This window comes from Pleurodeles waltl, chromosome 8, assembly GCF_031143425.1.
Source record: "Pleurodeles waltl isolate 20211129_DDA chromosome 8, aPleWal1.hap1.20221129, whole genome shotgun sequence".
Lineage (NCBI taxonomy): Eukaryota > Metazoa > Chordata > Amphibia > Caudata > Salamandridae > Pleurodeles > Pleurodeles waltl.
In genome coordinates, this window is record NC_090447.1 from 1,156,694,419 (window position 1) to 1,156,710,606 (window position 16,188).

Sequence of the window (16,188 nt, forward strand, 5' to 3'; positions counted from 1 at the left end):
ATTTCTGGTTCTTTAGAGACCAGACTAGTCACTTTAGTTAACAAACACAAATCTAGACAAAATACTACAACTTTGTTTTTCTACTTGTTCTTTAACAGCAGTGCATTACAGGTCTATTTTACTTGTGTCGGGAGTGGGACAGACTTAATCAGAGTCAGTAGGAGGATAGAAGGGGTGAGGGCATGAATACCTCAACAGCCAGAATAAGGAAGTTATCAACTTAAAAGGGAAACCATGATGATGATGTCTTTGAGGTCTAGTACTCTGATCTGTGGAATGGAGAGGGGTGCATTGATTTGGAAAATACTGCTGAGTGTGTGTGTGCCGCACTGCTGGCAAACGTGAAACACATATTGTTCTTGCTCTGCCTCTGAGTCTTCTTCATGCACTCCTCATGAAGTTTACCTTCCTTCTGTCCTTTTCTTTGACACTACAATGCAATTTCTGTTTTACAATCTGCAGGCCTTCTTCTCTCCTGCATGAATGAAAGGCAAAAGCTCAAGACTTCTGCTTACCTACCAGACTGGTTCAGCCAGGCACTCAAGAGTGACAGACATTTCGAGAAGAATACAGATGCACTGCCCAATTTGGTAATAGAGTATCATTTTTCTTTTAACAATCATAATTTTTAGAACTAGGTGGGTTCACTACACTCCTCCATAATTTGTATTTTTCAAACCTAGATGGCAGAACATTTGGACATCTGATAATACCTTGGGTCTCTGGGACTGAGGGACTGAACTCATTTCTTCATTCTTTTCCACAACAGATTGATGATGATGTGCTGCTCTATCACCTTGATGAATATTGATGTGTTGTTTGTGTAGTTTTTGTCTTTGTCACACCTTTCCCTAAATCACCTTTCCCATCCATTCATCACACCACCATCCCTCTTCCCCTAGGCTGTGTGATTTATTGAGATGTCACCTAATTTACAGCAAGTGGATCACACACTTGGTGGGGAGGATGTGGTTAAATGTGACACAAACTCACTGTGGGATTTTCTATTACCTGAGCAATAGCCCACGCTATCCCTACTTACCCAACTACGCATAACAGAGAGCCATATATTTTAGATGTAGAAGTACATCATTCATCAACAACATTATCATTCAGGCCCTGTGTTGCGTAAATAGTTAGTCTTGCCTACTCCAGAATTTGAGTACACTTTTCCTGCCTCAAGGATTTCATAATTTTAATTTTCATTAAATTCTGCTCCCCATTGTTCAGACTAATGTATTATTGCTAGTTTTTGTAGTAATATCTGGTATTCTCGTTGTGTCATGGTGGTAGTTGTCTGGTCACAGTCTTTCTAAAGCTATGATATAAATGTATAACCCATTAGCTGTGTTTATCTTTCAATTTAGTTGTCTGTGATGGAAAATCCTTTCAGTTCATCCTACATTTGGAGCTTTCCTCAGTGAGAGTATGACCTCACTTGTGATGCCTTTCCTGTTAGTGCAGTACTACCACCATTAAGAGGGCACCTAGGGAAAACCTCCAGTAAAGTTTTGGAAGATTGAGAGAGGTAACAGCCATCAGTTCATCTATTCAAGTAAGAGAACTATTGAGTGAAGTGAACTAGTTTAATTAGTAAGTAACTATTTTCTACTGCAGATAAGTAATTGTTTCTTTAGGTTGCTCTAGACAATATAGTGAATGGCAGCATATCCCCCTAATCGTCACTATCATTACAGAGAGTAGTAGGACAAGGGTATAACTAACTATAACTAACTGGTATACACTTTGAGAAGTGAATTAAAAGACAGGCTACACAAAAAGGCATCAGTGCAAAGTAAAAGTAAAACACAAAGAATATTTTTCAGGCATAAAGTATTATAGAAATGTTCTCTTTTATGAATGACAACAAAAGTAAACCTACCCTCTCTACCCATGACAGGCTCACCCCTTTCCCCAGATAATATCGCCTTACCCATCTTGGACATGTCCAAAAGCAAATGTCCAAGGAAAAGTCTAAAACAAAGTCCTAAAGTAATTGCCCTGCCCAATTCCCACCCTCTCCAACCACAACAAATGTCCCTCCCATTGAAACAAAAAATGTAAAAAGGGCTCAGAAGAGGGGATTCTCTATGAGGGTCCGCAGTTCCTGCAGTTGAGATTCGAGACATGCCATCTGACGACCCCAAGTGTGCCAGGTCAAGCAGCATGTGGGAATGTAAAATATGTTATGAGGGGGAGGCAGCAATGGTGGTATGGGCAGATGGCTGCCAGTGGCTGGCGTTGATGTGGTCTGAAGGACGTAGGTATAGGAGGCTGGCTGGAGGAAATGGGGTCTTGAACAGGAACATGTGCTTCACCCCCCTCTTTCTCTAGCTGTTGATACTCCACCACTATGGCCTCCAACCTCTGTGACCACAGCCGGTCTTCTATCTCCTGCTGTGTCGATGGTGGGGATGGTGGATCAGCAGGAGTGGCTATATTAAGAAAAAAAAAGACAAACTGTAAACAATGATCTGTGCAAGCACTAGTTTTAAATTATATAGTGGCAGAGTAACATTAGCAGGATATTGCTGGTCTTCAATCAATTAATCAATCAAATAATTTCTTGAGCGCACTACTCACCCGGTAGGGTCTCAAGGTGCTGGGGGGGGGATGAGGGGTTGCCGGTTACTGCTCAAAAAGCCATGTTTTAAGGTGCTTTCTGAAGGTTAGGAGGTCCTGGGTATTGCGTAGGTTGGTGGGGAGGGAGTTCCTGTTCTTGGCGGTGAGGTGGGAGAAGGATCTGCTGCCGGAGTTGGTGCGTTGGATGCGGGGGACTGTAGCGAGGGCGAGGTCGGTGGAGCGGAGCTGTCGAGTTGGTATGTGGATGTTTACTCGTTCGTTGAGGTAGGCCTGTCCAGTGTCGTGGAGGGCTTTGTGAGTGTGGACGAGGACTTTGAAAATGATCCTTTTGTTGATGGGCAACGAGTGTAGGGATCTGAGGTGGGTGGATATATATTCATGGTGAGGGAGGTTGAGGATGAGACGTGCGGCTGCGTTCTGGATTCGCTGGAGTTTTCTTTGAAGCATGGCTGTGGTCCCTGCGTAGAGGGCGTTGCCTTAGTCCAGTCTGCCGCTAATGAGGGCATGGGTGATTGCTCTTCTTGTTTCTAAAGGAATCCATTTGAAAGTCTTGTGTAGCCTGCGAAGGGTGTTGAAGCAGGAGGATGATATGGCGTTGATTTGTTGGGTCATGGAGAGAGATGAGTCCAGAACGATGCCAAGGTTGCGTGCGTGGGTGGTGGGTGTTGGGGGTGCTCCAAGGGTGGTGGGCCACCAGGAGTCATTACATGCTGTCTTGTTGGGGCCGAAAATGATGATCTCTGTTTTGTTTGAGTTTAAATTGAGGTGGCTTGCTGTCCACCATTTGGCGATGTCGAGGAGTCCGGCATGCAGGTTAATCTTGGCGGTGGCTGGGTTCCTGGTGAGGGCGATGATGAGCTGGGTGCCGTTGGTGTATGAAATGATGGTGATGCCGTGGAGGCAGAGGATGTTGGCGAGAGGAGCCATGTAGATGTTGAAGAGGGTAGGGCTGAGGGAGGATCCTTGGGGAACCCCACAGATGATCTTGGTGGCTGTAGACCGGAAAGGAGGAAGGCGAACTCTTTGGGTTCTTTCAGAGAGGAAGGAGGTGAGCCAGTTCAGGGCCTTGTGATGTATTCCGGCGTCAAAAAGGCGTGTGCGGAGGGTTTGGTGGCATACAGTGTCAAAAGCTACAGAGAGGTCTAGGAGGATGAGGGCGACGGTCTCGCCCTTGTCCACTCTGGTCCTGATGTCATCTGTGCAGGCGATGAGGGGGGTCTCGGTGCTGTGGTTCTTGCGGAATCCAGACTGGGAGGCATCGAATATGTTGTTTTCTTCTAAGAAGCAAGACAGTTGTGCATTTACTATCTTCTCAGCAACCTTTGCGGGGAAGGGGAGAACAGAGAGGGGTCGGTAGGTTGTGAGGTCTTCCGGGTCTGCTTTGGATTTTTTTAGAAGAGCGTTGACTTCGGCGTGCTTCCAAACGTCTGGGAAGGTTGCGGTGTCGAAGGAACTGTTGATGACGGCACGGAGCTGGGGAGCGATGATTTGGCTGGCCTTTTTGAAAATGTGGTGGGGGCAAGGGTCTGTTGGGGAGCCTGAGTGGATGGAGTTCATGGTTTTGCCACCATTTAGAAGGGGAGGTAGGATGGAGGAGCAGTTGGGAGGCGGGAGGGGAGAGTCCAATGGGGGTGCGAGGGGGGGTGCAGGGGATGCAGCGGCAGGGATTGAGGAACCGGCGAGAGCTGGGAAGAAAAACAGGCACTATTGAGGCGCAAAAAAACGAAGTGGAGCACAGAATGGGCACAGTTACGGTCAAAAACAGATCCAAAAACGAAAAACGAAATACAGTAAACGAAATACAAGCTATGGAAACTAAATACAGAAAAATGAAATACAAGCTACGGAACGAAAATACAACACAAGACACGCCTACCACTAGGCACCAGGGATGAGGCGCAGGCAGGTGCCTGCGGGTGATGGAGGGCCTCGAACTTCTTTGCAGCGGCAAACGGTGGGGTCAGGGGCACGGATTCAGGCTGGTGGACCCGAAGTGTACTCCTGGGATAGAAGCAGTTCAGGGGGTCACACTAGGCTCTGCGCAGCGGACGTCATTAAGAAGGGGAGGTGGGAGGGAGGAGCAGCTGGGAGGCGGGAGGGGAGAGTCCAATGGGGGCGCGAGGGGGCCGGGCCGCAGGGGACGCAGCTGCAGGGATTGAGAAACCGGCGAGAGCTGGGAAGAAAAATGGACACTACTTGAGGTGCAAAATACGAAGTGGAGCACAGAATTGGTACAGTAACGGTCAAAAACAGATCTAAAAACGAAAAACTAAATACAGTAAACAAAATACAAGCTATGAAATGAAAATACAAGACAAGACACGCCTACCACTAGGCACCAGGGATGACGTGCAGGTGGGTGCCTGCGGGTGGTGGAGGGCCTAGAACTTCTTTGCAGCGGCATACGGCGGGGTCAGTGGCACGGAGGCAGACTGGTGGAGCCGAAGTGTACTCCTGGCCTAAAGCAGGTCAGGGCATCTTCTAGGGCCATCACAATGTTTGATGTGATTAGGAGAGTCAAAGGGACACGATTTTACCCACACACACCCTACATAAATGCACTGACTGGCTGGAAAAAAATAAGACAGGATTACACCAGATTAAAAAACAAAGTGATTTTTTTTCTAAATGATTTTCTAAATAAACAGACACTTTGCATGGAAAAAGAAAAATAACTTTAATTGATAAGAAAGGCATCATTCACTATGGAATACACATAGGCCTTCATTACAACCCCGCCTGCCAAAATTGTAATGAGGGCCATAGTCTTGTTGTGCTAAATTAATGGAAGCATGCGAGCTACCGCATTGGGTACAACTTTGCTACTGTCTGCAGCCTGCAGCTGGGGCAGCTGCAATGGTCCATTATCTTACTTTGATTTGAATAGCTCTGCTCTTCCCCAAATGCTTTTCAATTCTACCCTGACTCCATAGAGGCTCATGAATAATATATGTTGCACACATCATGTATAACACGTGGATAATAGATATCCTGTCTGCTGTAAGTAGAAGGTGGGAAAAATTATGCACTGCAGTACACGGAAAGAAACAGAATATTTCGAATTTATTCTACTTGTTTGTCACAGTGTGTGCCATATGCAAAGCACTTAATTCCACTTTACTTCCTGCCCTTGCCCTAAAAAACAAATTATTTCAAACAAACATATTTGCTTGGCAATAAGGAAAGGAAACTTGACTTACTCTACTGCAGGGTAGGTTAGAGGGTGAAAGCCAGGTAGGTAGAGCTTATGCCATAGAATTGTGGGGTGTCACTGATCATCATGTGCCTAAACTTTTCCTTAGTTAGTCACTGTACTTAAAATTTGATGAATGTCAAAAGGGTAAAGTTGAATAGGCATAAATCCATTATGAAAGCCATTAAACATATGAATCACTTGGTCAGAAAAATGTGGCACATGCCAAAAATGAATTTTTCTATTTTTTTGGTAGGCTGGAACAGATTTTAGGAAAGAATAAAGGAGTGAAGTACTAGGAGGTGACTGAGTGGGCACTGGGAGGGAAGGGAAGCTCACCTTGTTTTCATCTCAGTTTGTAATGCATTGAAACCTTTGTAAATGCTACAATTTCTGAAGCAGATGCACATTGCACAGCCAAAACTGCAGTGCTGAATTGAACCATGCTGCAGGTAGGTCATGAGTCCTGAAATGCCATGGGCAGGGAAGTCATGAATGATGATGGGTGGGGTCTGCCTCGCTTAACATATACAGTAAGTATACCAGTAATTGTCAATAACTGAGCAATGTGACTTACCACTCAACCATCTCTGCAGCCGCCAGAACTCCTGCCTTAACTGCCTCTGTGTCTGGTGCACTGCTGCTGGCCCCAGCACTGGTAGTCTGTGTGGCTAGAATTTTTTTTACACATTTTAGATTCCAGATACACCTCCCCCTTTTATTTTTTTAACAAAATACAAATGCAATACATCACTACATTTCGTTTTGAAATATTTTTTCTTCTATTGAAAATATCACTTTGGGCATTTTGTTGGTTGACAGTGTTACAAAAGCTAGATAGTCAAGCCAACCAAAACCATTTCATAATGGAGGGGCAGAGGTATGATGACTGTCAGTCATTTGAAGTGCAATGAAAGGGTAGAATAAATTGAGCAATTAAGGACATATGGTTTTGGTTGGCAAATGCAGTGGGACCATCATCATACTACTTTCCTGCCATGCTGCACTGTCATTGAAACTGCTGGGATACTGAATAACATGCACAGCACAATATTGGTGGGGTCACCATAACCATAGCCACTTTCTTGTTTTACTGTTTGAGCATGAGCAAGAAAAAGATAGCCTTCTCAACAAACAATCATAGAATAGCTTTCTTGGGTCTGCACACTCTGCAATCATCATGGTAGAGTACTTAATCTATTCTCTTAGTCTTACAGTACCAATCCACAGGTTATATAAGGTAAGGGAGAGCCCAAAACAAAACAGAAAGATACAGATTAGTAAAATGAAATATAGAAAAAGGATAACGCAAGGATAACAAAAATTAACAAACTTTAAATGGAATGAAGAGGATTTGAAAAAACAGTCACAGTATAAGAAAAACACAGAAACGTTATTCTAAATGGGGAAAGTAAAAGTTAGGAAAATAAATAATATTATTCTACACACTTAAATCCTGAGACAAACAATCTCCTGTTTCCAAATTCATGACCATTGTCCCTCAGGTGGACAGATATTATTTATGGATAAAGAGGCCTCACCCACGTAATATTGGCATGGTCCACTCTTGGCCAGTCCACCCCAATGGGTTGATATGGTACTAACCCAGCAGTCTCAAACTTATTCTGAAAAGAGATTTTTTGTTGGGAAAGGGACCTCAAAATAAGGTATGTCCTGGTAGCTTAGGGAACCAGCTCTTAATATAGTAAAACTGCCTCTGTGCATATCCAGGATGTGTCCTTTATTAATTGGATTGCACAGGGTAGGATTAAAAATTATAGCTCCAAATTCAGATGCAAACTGGGGTGTCTGTGAGGGACTTCTAAGGATTCATCACTCCCCCACAACAGTTAAAACCAACATGTTATAATATTACACAATGTTTAAACTTCCGGGAACAGGGTCCTTGGCCTTCGTCAGGGCATGTTCATCTTATATTGTAGGTGCCTTCCGTCTGTCAAACATGTTGAGAAACATGAAATAAGGCAAGACTAATTCTTAACTAGTCACTCTGCAGACATCATTGACAAACTTCATCAGTCACTATGAGGTGGAATCTCTCTTTTTGTGGTCTTCAATAAATAATATTGACAGGAGAATTTACTGGGGCGAGCAGAGCCCCCAGCAGCGGCTGCGGTACTGGCGGTGGTGGTGCTGGTACTTCCATCTGCCACTACACTGGTGCTGGCAGCCCCAGCCTGACACTTTGAAGCCCTCTTCTTCCCCCTCAGTGCTGATGTCAGGAATAAAGAAGGTAATAAAAGTAGATCAGTGGTACAGTTAATCTGGCAGAAATATTTTGACAATCAAAAGGAAATACAGTGACATTGTAGTTTTCTAAATCAGATCTGACCTATTCCTAAATTTCTAAACCGAAGTCATATTCCAAATTTCCTAAACTACATTTGGAACTACTAATGCATTGCACTGAATGTGCTTTGCTTCTCAATCCCCTTTTATGGGCCAAATCAGTCAGCTTCCCTTTTCAATGCATAGATGCATACTTCACATCACCTGGAGATTGCTTGGAACTGTACGAGCTACATAAAAAGAAAGACACAGAGAACACTAACTCACTGATATTACTACTGCCACTATCTTTGGGACAGGACAGAGGAGTCTGAGTGAAATCCTAAATAATCAAACACCCCAAGCAAGCGCCTAAAGCAATGAGTACAATTGGGTGGCACCAAGCAACTGGCTTGCTCAAATTGGATCACACAATATTTGTAACGTTACATGAACTTAACTTACCTCTGGGTGTGAGCTGCATGCTATTTGAAAAAAATATTAGCATTGTAAAACACATCAAATGAATAATTACTCAGTGAGCTCCGAAACCTTGGGTGTCCAGCACGTCCAGCAGGTCCTGATCCTGATCGAGGGTGCTTCAACTACTGCTGGGTGTGCCTGACTTCAGGTCTCTTCTACACACACCAGCACATTATCCCCCGCAGTGGCCATACCCACTTCCGGGCCTGCCGCCTGCTGTCAGCATGGACGGGAGAGGAGCTGCACCAAAAACTTTGTGCAGCCACATATGCCTCTGAAAAAAATGGCACAGACTGAACCCCTGGTGGCACCACGACTGCTTTGTGTGTGATTCGCAGCTGCACCGATGCTGCCTCACCTATGTTCTCCCATGGTGCTGGGAAAAAAGAAATTGAAAACAAGTAGGAAAGAAGAAATGAGTAAGTAAAAGGAAAACCAGAAAAAAGTACAAAAAGTCACAGAAAAATAAAAAAAAGACAAAAACATAAAATGCGCAAACACAAATAAACACACTAATATAATAAAGGTAAAAGATGGATGGATGAGTGGGATGGGGAGAATTGCAAAGATTTAGGATAGATTAATAAATAGGCCCAGCAACATACATAGAACAGGTAAAACAAAATGGCCTTGCATGCATGCAACAACGTTGTGCTGTTCGTGCTCGCTATGCAGGGAGAATTGATCTATTGGCACCAATCAGCATGAACGAACTGGTGAGCAGAACCCTGCATTTTATTATTGTTACAAAAATAAAAGGGAAATTACTTTATGCCTGAAATCTTTTTTCCCATGCCCTGCACAAAACAGGAGTGCAGCCACCTCTGTCTTTGACAAAAATGGCACTGGACTGTACCCCTTGGTGGCACCGGTGACCGCAAGGTGTGCGGTTTGCAGCCGCTCTGGTGTCGCCTTGCCCATGTTCTGCCATGGTGCTGGGGGGGGAAAAAAGAAATAGGAAAAAGGTAGGAAGGAATAAAAAGGAAGAATTAAGAAAGTGAAGGGAAACCAAAAAAAGTACAAAAAGTCACAGAAAAATAAAAAAACGTAGAATATGCAAACACAAATACACACACTAATATAATAGACTTAACAGAAGGATGCATGAGTGGGATGGTGCAGGATTGCAAAGAATTAGGACACATTAATAAATAGGCCTAGCACCATGCCCCGGACAGGTAAAACAAAATGGCCTTGCATGTATGCAAAAGCATGGTGCTATTCGCACTCGCTATGCAGCAAGGATCGTGTTATTGGTACCAATCTGCAAGAATGGGCAGGCAAGCACAACTCCTCCTGCTTGCAGAGTGAGGTAGAATCTCACAGAATTTTTTAGGCACTCCACAGAATTCCACATAGAAGAACTCCATAAATTCTGTCCAGGCCTACCGAAAACAAGGTGTGTCCCAGTGCCCACTCAATAACCTCCTATTAGTACTTCACTCCTTTATTCTTTCCTAAGTTCTGTCCTAGCCCACAATAAAATTTAAAAATCTATTCTTAGCATGGGCTACTGTCGTAGTTGGACTCTTGCTCTAGGCAAGACTGCTGGTTTAAGGATGACAGTACTTATGTTTGTAGGTGACTATTCCTATCCTACAGCAAGTCTCAACTGTAGTCCCAACCCTTCCGTCTCACTAGCAGTACCTCACGAAAAACGCAAACAGTTAAAGGTGATTTGCGACAGCCTTTACGCATGGACTCAAGAGTATGACATCTCAGGGAATGTCGTGGTTAAACGGAGATCACCGCTTTCTCACAGATACATTATGCCTCAACCAAACACAGGCAATAACGAAGATGCAGTAATGTTTCAATAGTTTATATTCAACACCATCTGCAATCTCGAGTAAATCGCTTAGGCTGCAATGATTAGGATAATGAACAGTGCAAAAGACAGAATTGTAATGATTAGAAAGACCCCCACCACCTTGCAGTAGCATGGAAAGACATTGGCCCTCATTACAACCCTGGCGGTAAATCCCGCTTTCTGCCGCGCAGAAGACCTCCAACATATTGCTGCGGCCGCGGAATTCCGCTACAGGTATTACGACCCACAGCTCGGAATCTGCCATAATACAGACACCCACACAAGTCCCCCACACCAAAGGTCAGTGATGAACTAGCGATAACCAAACCGACACCGTCACGCCAATGAAAAAGTCCACAGTATCACGACCCACGAATCGACGTGGCAGTCTTTCAACCACGGTATTCCATTGGCGGTACACACTGCCGCGCTCAAAATACACACACATTTACAAAACACAACCACATTGGACAATTTGAAATACACACACCTGATACACATACACACCACACCCACAAACCCAATCCAATATAAAGCACACACCCACATCACCCACAAACCCTTAATACAAAAATTTGGAAAGAAGGCCAGAGAGAGACACTACCGAAACAACACCAGCATCCACAAACACACAACACCATCACCTACACCACATTCACGCACCTCAAACAATACACAACAACACATCTCCTCACACATCACAACTGACACCACCTCACACATCACCCACACCACATCATGGCACCTCAAAGACACCCCAGGTTCTCTGAGGAGGAGCTCAGGGTCATGGTGGAGGAAATCATCCAGGTAGAGCCACAGCTATTCGGATCACAGGTGCAGCAGACATCCATTGCAAGGAAGATGGAGCTATGGTGCAGAATTGTCGACAGGGTTAACGCAGTGGGACAGTGGGTTAACGCAGTGGGACAGCTTCAACTCCCCTCACACTCTGGACGCTCCTACCCCACCCACCACGAACTCCACTCGCTCCATCCGACTGACCTCCTGGACCAACATCAGTGACGACGATACCCGCAAGACCATGAACTCCATCCACTCCGGATCACCATCAGACCCCTGCCCACACCACATCTTCAACAAAGCAGACACAGCCATCGCACCACACCTACGGAAAGCCATCAACATCTCCTTCGAAACTGCAAGATTCCCGGAAAGCTGGAAACACGCCGAAATCAACACCCTTCTCAAGAAACCAAAGGCGGACCCCAAGGACCTGAAAAACTTCCGGCCCATCTCTCTGCTCCCTTTCCCGGCGAAGGTCATTGAGAAAATCGTCAACACTCAGCTCACTCGGGACCTCAAAGATAACAACATCCTCGACCCCTCCAAGTCTGGCTTCAGACGCAACCACAGCACTGAAACAGCCATCCTCGCCGCCACAGACGACATAAGAAGCCACCTCGACAATGGAGAAACATCAGCCCTCATCCTCCTAGACCTATCAGCTGCCTTTGACACCGTCTGTCACCACACCCTAAAATATCGCCTCCACGCAGCAGGAATCCAGGACCAAGCCCTCGAATGGACCACATCCTTCCTCACCGCCAGAACCCAAAGAGTCCGCCTCCCCCGTACCAATCCAAAGCCTTCAACATCATCTGTGGCGTACCCCAGGGCTCATCCCTCAGCCCAACGCTGTTCAACATCTACATGGCCCCCCTCGCACAAGTGGCCCGCCAGGACAACCTCAACATCATCTCCTATGCCGACGACACCCAACTCATCCTCTCCCTCACCAAGGACCCGCACACCGCCAAAACCAACCTCCACGAGGGACTAAAAGCCATCGCCGACTGGATGAGAGACACCCGGCTAAAACTGAACTCGGACAAAACAGAGGTCCTCATCCTTGGGCGCACCCCCTCCACCTGGGACAACTCATGGTGGCCGTCCACGCTGGGTCCTCCACCGAAACCCACCTACAGCGCACAAAACCTCGGCTTTACCCTCGACTCCTCACTCTCCATGTCAAAGCAGGTCATTGCCATCTCCTCCTCCTGCTACAACACCCTCTGCATGCTTTGCAGAGTTTACAAATGGATCCCAACAGAAACAAGAAAAACAATAACCCAGGCCCTCGGCAGCAGCAGACTCGACTACGGCAACACCCTCTACACCAGTATCTCATCCAAACTCCTCCAACGCCTCCAACGCATCCAAAACGCCTCCGCCCGACTCATCCTCAACATCCCTCGCCACTGCCACATCACCCCCCACCTAAGAGACCTTCACTGGCTTCCTGTCAACAAGAGGATCACCTTCAAGCTCCTCACCCACGCACACAAGGCACTCCACAACACCGGACCATCATACCTGACACCCCCACCCGACATCTCCGCTCTGCTAACCTCGCCCTCGCCTCCATCCCCAGCATCCGATGCAATTCTTCAGGCGGCAGATCATTCTCATACCTCGCCGCCAAGACCTGGAACACCCTCCCGCCGGATCTACGACAGACCCAGGACCTACTTTCCTTCAGAAAACTCCTCAAGACTTGGCTCTTCAAGCAGTAGCAGCACCTCCCCCCCCCCCCCAGCTCCTTGAACCCTCACGGGTATGTAGCGCGCTTTACAAATTGACTGATTGATTGATTGATCCAAGAACACGGGATGACATCAGGAATCAGGAAGAGGTGGAACGACCTATGGGGAAAGGTACGTTCCGTGGTATCCAGACACCAGATTGCTGTACAGAGGACTGGCGGTGGACCCCCACCTCCTCCCTCACAACTAACAACATTAGAGGAGCAAGTCTTGGCGATCATGCATGCTGAGGGCCTCGCAGGAGTAGCAGGAGGACTGGACTCTAGTAAGACATATCTTTACTACTTTATCCGCCACACCCCACCTGCATGCCATCAATTACCTGCACCCTTACCCTCACACCCATCACCCCAACAACCCACAGATACCCCACTAACACAACCCACGCATCCCAAAACCAAGCCCTGCATGTAACACCAATGCATGGACACCCATCACCAAAGCATGTCCAGTACAGAGACTCACTCATGCCCCAAAATCACCAATCACACAAGGGCCAAGCCAATAATGCAAGCACAGGACTACAGGGTCACTCACCCATTGCACAAGATGGCACACACTTATACAATAACTATGCTTTTACACCCCAACAGGACCCATACCCAACGTCACCGGACAGGAGGTGCCAGACGTATCCAGTCCCCCCACAGAAGAGACCCACAGTGATGACAGCAGCTCTGCACGCCTGGATAAAGATGTCCAGCCTGGCCCATCAGGGACCTCAGGACAGTCGGTTCCCCTGACACAGTCACAAACCACCACAGAGCCTCCCCCCTCAGGAAACACCAGCACAGCACCCACCCAGTGGGCCCATCCCTCTGTCCCTAGGACACGTCAATCAGCAGTGTGTCCACCACTACAAGGAACCCAGGCAACCCCACTAACACAGGATGATCAGGGACTTTGGGGCAGTGGCAGTGGACACACGGTTCAGGGGACAGAGGCACAGGATAACAGGGAAGCTGGGAGGACTGCTGTGCGACAGGGGGAAGACAGGCCCAAGGAACCCACTCTCCACGAGGCACTCTCCAACATCATAGGAGCTTACCACCATTCCCAGGAGACCATGGGCATGGTAATGGCCAACTTTCAGGAGACCCAGCGGCTGCAGGAGGAACACTACCAGGGGATCAGGGAGGACTTGAAGTCCATCAACGCCACCCTGGTCACAATTGCAGGGGTGCTGGCAGACCTTCTCAACACCAGGAGGGACACAGTGGCACACCAACAGGCCCCTGACACTAGCCTTGATGATGAACAGCCCTCCACCTCCGCCGGCGCTAGTGGACAGGAGGCACTGCCACAGGAACAACAGGACACTAGCACCCCACCCCCAGCAGATGCAGCACCACCCCGCAAACGGTCCCTGAGATCCAGGAACAAGACAGAGAACATTGCCAAGACCCCCACCAGGAAATAAGACCCCCCTGAATGTCACCCTTCTGTCCCACTATGTCACCCTGTCCATCCTTAAACTGCCATTGCTCCACTTCCTATGCCCCTTTGGACAATGCACCTGTGAAACAAATAGACTGGACTCAGACGTGGACATACCTCCGCCATCACCCCAGCCCATTTTACAACCCCCTCCACTTATTTGGACAGAAATAAACACACTTCAATCACAAAACAATTTGGAGTCAGTCTGTGCTTTCACAAATGTGTAATTGCAATATCTATGGAATATAGCAATGCCAATGTACTTGTGCACATACCAATGTTGCTCAGCTGTAGGCCAGGAGTAAACATAGCAGAGGGCACAAAGTGGGACCCAGATATGTGAAATGGAAGGTCAAAGTGACAAGTCAGTGTCCATACACTGAGTGGAAATGACAGACTTATGCTAGCTCCAACAACAGGTTGGGATGTGGGAAGCAGTGACATCTTGTTACCTGTGTCTCCCTGTAAGTATTGCATGATGATGTTGTTTCGGTTGTCGATATCCTCTTCTTCTGCCTCCTCTTCTTCACTGTCCACAGGCTCCACAGCTGCGACAAGACCACCATCTGGCCAATCCTCCTGTAGAAAAGGCACCTGGCGTCGCAAAGCCAGGTTGTGCAGCATACGGCAGGCCACGATTATCTGGCACACCTTCTTCGCGGAGTAGTATAGGGAACCACTTGTCAGATGGAGGCACCGGAATCTGGCCTTCAGGATGCCGAAGGTGCGTTCGATTATCCTCCTAGTTCACCCATGTGCCTCATTGTAGTGTTCCTCTGCCCTTGTCCTGGGATTCCTCACTGGGGCCAGTAGCCATGACAGGTTAGGGTAACCAGAGTCACCTGCAAATGTCGAGGGACAACTGTTAGACACACACTAACCCTTAGGGACAACGCCATACCCAAACACCTATGTCAACTGTATTGGGACCTTGGCCTCACCTATTAGCCACACAAGGTGCCTAAGGAGTTGCCCCATCACATAAGGGATGCTGCTATTTCTCGAAATGTAAGCGTCATGCACAGAGCCAGGATACTTGGCATTGACATGGGAGATGTACTGGTCTGCCAAACACACCATCTGCACATTCATTGAATGGTAGCTCTTCCGGTTTCTGTACACCTGTTCATTCCTGCAGGGGGGACAAATGCCACATGTGTCCCATCAATGGCACCAGTGATGTTGGGGATATGTCCCAGGGCATAGAAGTCACCTTTCACTGTGGGCAAATCCTCCACCTGAGGGAAAATGATGTAGCTGTGTATGTGTTTCAGCAGGGCAGACAACACTCTGGACAACACGTTAGAGAACATTGGCTGGGACATCCCTGATGCCATGGCCACTGTTGTTTGAAAAGACCCACTGGCCAGGAAATGGAGTACAGACAGGACCTGCACTAGAGGGGATATCCCTGTGGGATGGCAGATAGCTGACATCAGGGCTGGCTCCAACTGGGCACACAGTTCATGGATTGTTGCACAATCAAGTATGTATGTGAGTATGATGTGTCTCTCTTCCATTGTCGACAGGTCCACCATGGGTCTGTACACCAGAGGATGCTGCTATCTCATCACCTGCCCCAGCAGACATGCCCTATGGAGGAGAACAGTGAGCAGAGAGTCATCCAACACTGAGGTATCACAATGTGTAATTTTGCAGAAACGTTATTAATCCGCAATGTCCCGGTATCTGTCTGTATTCCCGGCCTAGATGGGTGTGACGCAGTTATTATCCATCCCATGTGGCCCACTGAAATGGCGGCTGCCTGACCTGTAAGGTGGGACAAGGGGATATGAGATAACTGCGCTGGCGTTGTACACCGTTGC